Source organism: Propithecus coquereli, unplaced genomic scaffold (assembly GCF_000956105.1).
Source record: "Propithecus coquereli isolate 6110/MARCELLA unplaced genomic scaffold, Pcoq_1.0 Scaffold32, whole genome shotgun sequence".
NCBI classification, from domain to species: Eukaryota; Metazoa; Chordata; class Mammalia; order Primates; family Indriidae; genus Propithecus; species Propithecus coquereli.
The window spans coordinates 1,046,172-1,056,399 of record NW_012148841.1 but is presented as its reverse complement, the minus strand read 5'-3'; positions in this window follow the sequence as shown (position 1 = coordinate 1,056,399).

Here is a 10,228-nt window from a genome sequence, read left to right as displayed (position 1 = left end):
ACATTTCACCACACAAAATTGTATTAGAAAAAATAAGAAATAGCAGGAGTACAATAATCACCAAATCATTTAAAATCTTGAGAGAATTTTAAATCTCCCCATAAATAAATTTTAAAATCTACTACATGAAATGGATAATTTTCTAGGAAAAAAAATTGTTTACTAAAACTGACTCCAAGCATGATGAAAGAAATCAATTTTTATTTAAGAAAAATATCAAGTTATCAAAGAGCTACTTGCACAAAAAGCAACACATCATGATGGATTCATAGTGGAACTTCCCAAACCTTTAAAGACCAGACAATCCCAAGTAATGTAAATTGTTCCAGACCATAGCAAAATAAGGGAGGAAAACCTCCAAATTAGTTTTAAAGCAAGTACCTAAATCTGATAAATATTGCAAAAAAAAAAAGGAAAGAAAAAGGAAATTAGAGATCAATCACACATGTGAACACTGGTGCAAAAATAAATAAATAAATATTTAAAACATAAAAACATTGACATAACATCACCAAGAAGATTTTACTCCGGGAGTGTAAGTACCCTTCCATATGTATTATCCATTAATACATTAATTACTCACAGTAGTATATCTAAGAATACATATCTTGGTGGTATCTCAGAGATGCTGAGAAAATAAAGATGATTTTCTATTCTTAATGAAACCATCAATAAATAGGAATTGGTGCACATATCACGATTATGACAAAGTAAGTATTTCTCAGTCTAAAGATCAGCATTTTACACAACAGTGAGACACTGGAGGTAGTCAAAATCAGAAACAAGACAAGAATTCCTGCTGTTGCCATTACAATTTAACATTGTATTAATGACACTAGCCAATGAAATGATATAAAAGAAAGCAAGTAAAAGTTTAAGAATATGAAAGGAAGAACTAAAACTCTATTTGTAGATGACACGTTCATACATCTAGAAAAGCCACAAAAAACAAATGTTACAAAACAATAAAATTATTTATCAAGCTAGCAAGGCAATAAAATTGGCATACCAAAATAATTACTTTCTTATAGGTTAATGATAACCAGTTAGAAGATATAATGGAAAAGAAAAACCTATTTACCACAAATTTAAAAAAATACATATGCTGAAATAGACCAAAATATAAAAATATAAATGGGAGTAACCTGATCATTACCGAAAAATACAAAAGTATACTTGAACAAATTGAAAGACTCACATAATGTACATTTAACATGAACTCAATAAATAGGCCATCAGTTGTTTTTTCTCTTTCCTGGAGTTAGACATCTACCCCTCCAGACTAAAACTTAATTCCTCCCTTTCTCTTATACTCTAATCCAGTCCATCAGCAAGTCCTAAATTTTCAGTTCCAAAATATATCTCAAATCCATTACTGCTTTCCTTCTCTAATACCACTATCTAAATCTAAATTGTCATCTCATGTGTAGGCTTTAGTGGTAGCCTCTTAAGTGTCTCTCTTCAGTCTTTTTCTTGCTTTCCCAAATCCCTCCTCCACAAAGCAGCCAGAGTAATTTTTAAAAAATATAAATCGTGCTGCTCTTCTACCTAACACCTTCAATGGGTTATCATGGCAGTTATAACGAAGTGTCTGACCCTTCCCTAACTCTTCAATTTCATCTCATACTATTTCTATTCTTAAAATGCTGTTCATTGAATATGCCAAGCCCTGAGCCATCTCACGATTCATTTTACTTCCTTGTCTCTGCTGAAACCTCCTCTTCCCTTGGCTATTCACATTACTGTCCTCTTCACCTCAAAGGGGACTATCTTTTCCTTTTATCTGCTTTTCCATAATGTCTTGGGTATATGTTTATTTGAATTCACTGACTTAACACAATATGTCTCAAACTTCCTCCCCCCCATAGATATGTCAATCCTATTACTCTATTTATTTTTCTTACAGCACTTATCAAAATCTGAATTTGTTGATGTATTGTGTATTTAAGGATATACACATATTAGAATATATTATTCTTCATGGCTAGGAATATTTCTGCCTTGTTCATCTATCTCCAGTGATAGATATTTACTAAAATGTTTATTGAAATAAAAATTCTTTCCTGCCTTCGACTAGTTCTCAGACCTGTGGGAAACCTAAACCTGCACTAAACAGATACTGAACTCATATTTCTTGAAGCTTTTATTTGAAAAGAACAAGTACATGATATTAAAGAGGAAAACCCCCAATTAGTTCAAGATGATGTGTTCATATTGTTCCCTGGGTCATGATTCCTATATAAATGGGTGCCATTGGTCATAAGATAGGAAAAAGAAACACTTATACGTTTCAGCATGAATACTAAACGAACTGAGCACCACATAGCTAAACAAATCAAACTTTTATTTATGCAATGACATTGATACCAAAAGAAAAAAGCACAATGTTCTGAAAAAAGATTTTGAAAAGACATTGTGTGAGAAAAAATGTAGCTATTAGCTAGAATAAAGTGAGTATAATTTGTGGATTTTAATTAAAAACAATTACCATATCGCTCTGAAATGAATTTTTATAAGAAGAACTAAATATACGTAGTAAATAAAATGAAACATCCTTACAGTCAAAAGAAATTCCTATTCCTCTAAAGCATCAGGAAAATCTGCTTCGAAATGTCATGATCACTACGGAACTCTCCCCACTGACACACGCGCTTGTGCAGACCTGTGTCACAGCCTCTGTCAGCCAGCCTCATCCTCACATTGCTGCGTTCCAGGCCTCAAGTGTGTACACAAAGTGCACAAGGCAAGGAAGGATGATGTTACCTCTTCCTGTAATTCTTCTCAAGAAACAGAAAATTCTTTCTGAGAAGCCTATCTCAACCATTTTTCTTACATGTTTTTGACCCAAATTGGGCCATGTGTCCTGAGGGCATGCCACGTACTGTTCCGTTTAGCCCGGTTATGCTAGCCAGTCAACTGTTCATGGGTGTGGGAATGTGCTTACCCTTAAATCAGTCATGCTCATTCTGAGAACCCAGAGCCAGTTTCACCTGATACAGAAGAGTTGCATGGATGAAAGGCAGCAATGAAAACTCTTTCGGAAGAAAAATAGATGGAGATTTGGGAACCAACATTTTTCAGTAATGTCTACAATGATGAATTCCAGCTTCTTATCTCCCACATCATAATCCCTTTCCACACAGCCCACCGCTGGTCCACTTGAGTTCATATCTGTCTGATATTTATTAATGATCTCATCAATTCTACAGCGCCTTCCTGTTAATATATGCTCACACATTCTGTGAAAATTCACGCAAGACTAACTCCTAACAAAGTCATAGAAATGAAAGCTTTGGAACTCAGCAACCTATTGTGCTTTCACAGGATGAATGATCAGAAACTATTTGGGAAGTAAGCATTCACTCACAATGGCTGAAAGAAAAAGATTATAAAGTGAGGATGGCAACTGTCCAGCAATTAATCCAGCCCCAATTGTTTCCGTAGAATTTTGCCATTTCTGTTTGCAAAGCAGTAATTGACATTGTTTAGACCAGACAAATCATTTTGCATTCCTCTTGGCAGCTTTATTTTTTCTCTAAGTTTATTTCTTACTGAAACTAAATATCTCTCCATATTTTATTCAGTCATTGTGAGTCATAAAGCAATGCCCAAACACTGACTACTGAAATTAGTTACAAAACCAAACTGAGGTTTTCTAAATAGTTGAGGTCATTCAATGACATTTACCTCCAGATAAGAATAGTGTCTTCAGTTTTCTAGATGACATGTATCTTTGAAGGTCATACTACTGATTACTGCTAGCTGACTAACTGATCCACTTGGAAACTAAGCAATCGAATATAACAAGGTTTGGGGTTTTTTTCAGGCTTTAAAATATCAACTCTATTGAAACTACAAAAACCTGTGACTTAAGGGTAATATTTAATATATATTGAACATCTAGTATAAGTTATATGCAGTATAAAGTATTTGCAGAATATAAATATAGGAGATTATTACCCTACATCTTTATGTAACAACGTATTGGATAAAATGTTTTAAGTATCTGAATGGAAAGGGTCAGTAACATTTTTGTTTTGTCTTTGTTTTTAAGAAACTGGTTTTCCAGTGAAATAGTTCCTGTATATGAGACTTACCCTGTAAAATATAGCATCAGTAAGGGGGAAATTCTGAATAATTTTTTGAGTGGCGTTTGATTTTTTAAGAAAATAAATGTGTATTCTTTTTGTAACTAAAATAAATAAAATCGAAATGTGAAAAACTCCGTAAGTTTACAACAAATGTGGTAAGAATAATAAACATTAATGAGATATGAAAAATTACTAATATCTTTGGTTGCTATGTACAAAAGGTAATATTTGAGCTATGTTTTACAGGATGAATAGGTTTTACCAAGTATAAAAAATGAGGGGGATTATATGCATATTCATTATTAATATAACTAGAAATCTGTTGTATTGAAAGAAAAACCTTGTAAGGGTAAGTTAATAGAAATATACTATGTTAAGTCAGTGAATTCAAATAAACGTATATCCAAGACATTATGGAAAAGCAGATAAAAGGAGAAGATAGCTGAGACAGTTGCAGTTTAATGCAAGGGAGAAAACTAGCTGTTATAAAACACCACCAAACACTACAAAATATGTGATTATATTTTTAGGTTTATAAAAGTTGTGATAGGTTTATGTTACATAATCTGTTTCTGTTCATATTCCTTTAAAAAGCAATGTGCCTGAATACATGCACACCCACACTCTTTTCTCATGAAATTACAAATAAAATATTATTTTAAAAATCTAGGAAGATGTAAATAACTTGTTGACATGGTGCAGTTAAAAGCATACCTCCCTGCTTATAACCTTGGAATTAAACTAATTATTACTTAGCATTCATAGATAAAGTGTGCTTGTGTCTGCAGTAGAAGTGCCCTGAAGAAGATTCAGTTAATTGCTGATATATTTTTGAGTAAATAGTAAAATGTAGTTTATGCTAACTTATAGAACAAATGTGCAATCTTGAGTCTTTGTAACATTTACCATTCTGTCTTCATGAAAATATTTGATATTTTATTAAATTCGGAATTTTTCAAGAACCTTCTAAAAATTAGCTATCGTCTAGTCATTTGTGATATTTATTAAACATTTAAATGAAATAATACTTTCTTTTAGGAAAATTAATCCCGAACTTATAAATCTATTCTTATCTTATTTCAACAATTCCTCTCAATTATTTATAACATAATTTTTTAAGTGTTTCATATGTTTTTACATAGTTATTTTCATAAAGAAACTTTTTTTACTCCCTTTGAAACCTCATTCCAAATTAGCTCATTTGGAATATTTTATATTTATAATATATATATAAATATATATTCCATCTCTATATATTATAATATGCTCTTTCCTAACTTTTTATTATAATATTGAATATATTGTTATGAGATGTCTCAGGAAAAATATTCTCTCCCATTCCATAAGTTGCCTTTTCACTCTATTATTGTTTATTTTGCTGTGCAGAAGCTTTTTGTTTAGTTTGATACACCCTTACTAGTGTAAGAAAGTAGAAGAATCATCTCTTTATGGTTTTGTGAAGTGTGGTAGACTGAATTCTAAGATGCCTTCACCCAAATCTCATGATCTTATCCCCAGAAACTTTGAAATGTAATCAAGGTTACTAATTAATTGACTTTAAAATAACAAAACTATTTTGAATTATTTAGATGGGTCTATGCCATCCAATGAGCCCTTAGAAGCAGAAGAGTAAGGCAAAGAAATGCAGCAGGAAAGGAAGTCAGATCTGAAGCTCTAAAAGGATTCAATGAGCTATTGCTGGCTTCGGGGTGGAGTGGGCCATGAGTCAAGTAAGCAGGCAGCTCTAGAAGCTGAGAACGATCCCTGGCCAACAGCCAGTAAGAAAACAGGGACTTTAGTCCTACAACCATATGAGAAGGAAATAAATTCCGCAACTACATGAATTAGGCTGGAAGTAGATTCTTCACAGCAACCAGATAAGAGCCTAGGCTGGCTGACACCTTGATTTTAAAGCCCAGTAAAACGCGGATCAGAGAATCCAGCCATACCATTCTCAGATTTCTTATTTACACAGAACTGTGAGACAATAAATATGTGTTTTGTTTGAGAGCATAGAAAAACAAGTGAGGAACTCATCGCCCTACAGGTTGCTTCTCCAGGCTTGGATTCTCTCCCACAATCTGCCTAATTTTGTTTACTTTTCAGTCTCCAGGTAGTTGCTTTCTATATTTTATGTAGAGTGTTTTTATTGTAATCAGTGGGAAACATAGGCTGCAATGGGCTTAGTCCATCTTGGTCAGAAATGAAAACATACTATTCTTATTTAACAGATGTCTGTTAGACCTTCTCATTCAATTCTCCGTGTTTCTTAATGTCTCTTCAATATTCCCTTTTTTCTCCAGTTTGCAAATTCTGGTTCATTTATTCAGATATATCTTCAGGTCATGAATTCCCCATTTGGCTGAATTAAATATGCTTTTTAACCCATTCTTTACGTTTAAAATATCACCAATTATGTTTTGCATGTCTAGAGACTCCATTTAGTTGTTACCTTTTAACTGCCTGATCATCCTGCTTTTCTCCTCATCTTTGGGATTCCATGTTTTATTTATTTAAATCTTTCTTACTTATTTGTTCTACAGTCTACAGCTGTTCCAATATATGTAGTAGTATATGAATGTCTAAATCTCTTATTTATTATTTGCCTTCTGACTCTCATTTGTGGTGGTTTGACTCTTCATGTGATTGGTGATTTTTGTTGATAAGTTTATTGGCTGTTCTGATCAATAGGAAATCTTGATCTTAAGTTGGAAAGATTTTGCTTGTGTCAGAAACCAAGGAATGTCACCAGCCTGGGATAACTGTCCAACTCCCTAAAGGTCCCACCTCAGCACAAGAGGAAAATATTTAGCTCAACCACTTCACAGTTGACCAAGGCCCAACATCTTCACACTGTTGCTGTCAGCTTCTCATGAAATACTTGTTTTTGCAATCTGCTTACTGTTCCCAGTCTCAGCCCCAGATCACTGATTTTTTTTTTTTTTTTTTTTTGGCCATGGTTGTTTGTTTGTTTTCTTGGAAGAGGAGTATGGTTTTCTCTAGAGAAATCCAGCAATCCATCAAAAAAGACTATATCTTATCAAGGACCTAGTTGTTTCCATTACAAAAGGGTCACTCTGAGCAACACATTGGCCATATTGCCAAAAGTTCAATTTTATCTAATTCCTTCTATATTTCAATATTTTTCATCTATTATTATTCCTCCTCCCATTTTGTCTTTTAAATTTACACTTTTTACTTCCTCTATCATCATTTTTAAATTGTTATGGTGGAGCAGTGATAAATGAAGAAATCATTCACCATTTTGAATAAGAAGGCTTATTTTCTCTTTAATATAACTATTTTTTAGAAATTGTACCAATACACACATAATATGCACATGCAAATAATTGAATATGCTTCATTTTAAAGTTAATTTTAACTCATGAGTATTTCCTGTCATTAAAATTACTTTGAGGCCAGGCGCCGTGGCTCACGCCTGTAATCCTAGCACTCTGGGAGGCCAAGGCAAGTGGATCACTCAAGGTCAGGAGTTCGAGACCAGCCTGAGCAAGAATGAGACCCTGTCTCTACTATAAATAGGAAGAAATTGGCCAAACAACTAAAAATAGAAAAAATTAGCCGGGCATGGTGGCGCGTGCCTGTAGTCCCAGCTACTTGGGAGGCTGAGGCAGGAAGATCCCTTGAGCCCAGGAGTTTGAGGTTGCTGTGAGCTAGGCTGATGCCATGGCACTCTAGCCTGGGCAAGAAAGTGAGACTCTGTCTCAAAAAAAAAAAAAAAAAAGATTTACTTTGAAAACATGATATTAATAATGGTCCAAAGTCCAATGTAGAGTACCACATGTCTTGTTGGATATTTAAGACCTTCTTCCACTAAGTGGTAACTACTATAATAAATACTATTAATATACTTGAACATTAATCTTTATACTTATCTCTGATCAATATTTATTACATAATTCCCAATTATTTTCAAAATAGTTGAGAAAAATCTATATTCCTACCAAAAGAGTTTGGTAGTATCTTTTTCACTATACTTTTTCTAGCATTTTATTATTTAGAAAATTACCAGTCAAATAGGTTTTATACACACACATATACACGTGTGTGTATTCATTGTTTTATATTTCATTGCCTTTATTTCATAAATTTTCTGGACTTTGGTGCTTTTTATGTAAATTATTTATTTGCAAGCTTAGAGTGTTTCCCAATTTCAATTTCTTACATACTCTATATAAACAGTGCAGTTACAAATGTATATATTATTGCACATTGGTAGGAAAAATGAAGGATATAAAATGAGTTTTTAAAAGTAAAACACATCTTTGTGGAAATATTATTCATCATCATTAAATTTAAAAATTTTATTTGTCATCTACTTTGTATAGCAGAAACAAGTAAAAGATAGTCTTCCTGATAATTTTTCCAGTAATACATAGTTATCTTTCCTTTTGTTATCTCTCATAGTAATTTAAGCTATAAAAATTACTTTATCTAATAAAATTGAAGCCTAGGACTCTTCCAAAGGTTTTTTTTTTAACATTATTTTAGCTTTAACATTTCTGCTTCCTTTTGTTTTAATCAATGTCTTGCATATATCATAAAGTTATTTTTTAAAAATCCTTTGTAAAACATTTAGTCCATTTGTACTACTAATGATTACTTATGAAATTAGATTCATATCTACTATGTTGAGTCTTCTGAAATAAATGAAGGGCCGATCATAACAATAAAGTATATACTATGTATTCAAATCATTAGAGAACACAGAGCAATGAGTGCCTAACTGAGATCTGGAATTCAGAGAAACCGTTAAGCAAAACAGGATATTTCTTTATTCTGAGTTTTTAGGATAAGTTTCAGGCCATTTGAATATTGAAAAACTAATTTAGGAGCAACACTTATTTTGAGAACTAAACCTAAAACCAGTTGCAGACAACTTTTTTACCTTCAGTTCGTCTATGTTCACCAGGCCATACAATAGAAAATGAGGATAAAATTTCATGTCCAAATAATGTATTCAATTTTTTTAACCTATTGAGTTTACCTATTGTTTCTCAGAGCCTATTCATTTCTGTGAACAATCACAGAAAACCACTCCATTTCAGCTACATGCAAGATAAAAGAAATACTCATCCTAAAACAAATAATTATTGTGAAGCTAAGATCCCAATCACAGAATTATCAAAATGTTGAGTGCTTAATAAAATAGATTTCCAGACATAACTGAGCTTTTTAGTGGGTTTATGTTATTCATACATCTAAGTGTATGTAAATACACTCGTACATGTGTTTTACGGTAAATCTGTTCTGATAACTAACTGTGCTCCTGAGCATTTGCTTTTTCCAAGGGAACAATTTTCAAGCATTGTGCTGACTGAGTAGATTTGAAGTCTTCTGTTTCTTTCTGGGGAGGTAACAATTTTGTCTTTTTATTGTTTACAGTTTCAACAGTGCTGTAGAGCAGCATAGCCATGGCTGTGAATGTGCATCCCAGGTGATCTCAAGTATGTAGTTAAGACTCTATTAGTGCACAGCAGCAACCAATTCACTCTATTCCTCGCCCACTTGCATTTAGTCAGGGTAATTTTATAAGATATACTCAAAGTAACTTAGACACAATTTTTAAGGAGCACTGAAAGTAAAAAGCACTTTAGAAAAAGACATCCTTTTCCTTACAGTGACTTCTCATTACAACAACCAAAGCTAGCAAGAACATTCTGAATTAAGGTCTGTATCCTTTTAATGTGAGTCCATTTGTATCACACATGTATTAATATACATGCAACATTCACTCACACAGAGCTAGAAATATATTTCTCACAAGAGCATTCATTCAGCCCGTAAATATTTTTGAGCATCCTCAATGTGTTGGACAGCCTGATAGGTGCAGGGAGATACACTGTTTAACAAGGCAGATATAGTCTCAAACCTTATGGCAATTTGTTCTTGTGAGGAAGACTGACAGCAAACACAACATACAGAAAAGAAATAAGTATAAATCATGCTGCCTGATGATAAAAAGAAAATTAACAGTTTTCTATCATAGAAAATATGGGGAGAACTAGTTTAGATACAACTGAGACATCCACGTAGACTGATAGATTATATTCCTATGACACAATGAAGGGAGGAGTGAGAAAAACATGCAAAGGTTCTGGGGAAGTTTTTAGGAA